The sequence below is a fragment of the Tachyglossus aculeatus genome, chromosome 2, assembly GCF_015852505.1.
Source record: "Tachyglossus aculeatus isolate mTacAcu1 chromosome 2, mTacAcu1.pri, whole genome shotgun sequence".
NCBI classification, from domain to species: Eukaryota; Metazoa; Chordata; class Mammalia; order Monotremata; family Tachyglossidae; genus Tachyglossus; species Tachyglossus aculeatus.
In genome coordinates this window covers 70,207,938-70,208,576 of record NC_052067.1, presented here as the reverse complement: position 1 = coordinate 70,208,576, position 639 = coordinate 70,207,938, and the positions used below count along the sequence as shown (strand labels likewise).

At 44.6% G+C, this 639-nt stretch overlaps 1 non-coding gene across 1 annotated transcript; it reads left to right on the top strand.

The window, feature by feature from the left end:
- Positions 1 to 252: 252 nt before the first annotated feature.
- On the top strand, positions 253 to 390 carry LOC119924937. The gene has a single exon (XR_005449615.1). It is a non-coding gene; the product is annotated as a small nucleolar RNA SNORA7 (small nucleolar RNA).
- Positions 391 to 639: the final 249 nt, after the last annotated feature.

Genomic DNA, 639 nt, shown 5'->3' with positions numbered 1-639 from the left:
AGACTCACTATCTGTTTGGTCCTGTAATTCTTCATCAGGTCAAGTAAACTTCAGGTAAGAGGTCTCCTTTTGCAAAGGAGCCTCCTTGGCACTAACTGAACTAATAAGTTCTTTCAAGTATCCACACTTCAGCACCACCTAAGGCAAAAGATTTTCCTGCCACAGGTTGAAACTGTATCAAGATGGATGTTCAATTATAGGTTTTGAAGGGGTTTTTTTAATGATTCTTCTAAAGCATAGTTTAGGTAGGAGTACCTGTTTGGGTCGCACCTGGAGAGTTTCCAGTACTCTACCAGTCTCAACTACGGGAGGGAGAGTCAAGCAGAGGCCTACCCATTCCATTGCTAGCTTGGGCAGTGGCTAGTGAGTGGAAGGCAATCTGCTACGAGTCAAAACTCACCCATGCTGGGCAGCAGTGGCATGGGAGAGTCGAGAGTGGAGACTAGAGTTTACTGTGCAGAAGGAGGCAATGGTAAACCACTTCCATATTTTTACCAAGAGAACTCTATGGATACACTACCAGAATGATTGCAGAAGAAGGTGGGACATTCTGGGAGAGATGTGATCGTGGCATCGCTATGGGTCAAACAAGACTCAACAGCATAAGACAACAAAGGTAGGAGAGTAGATAAAAATTGG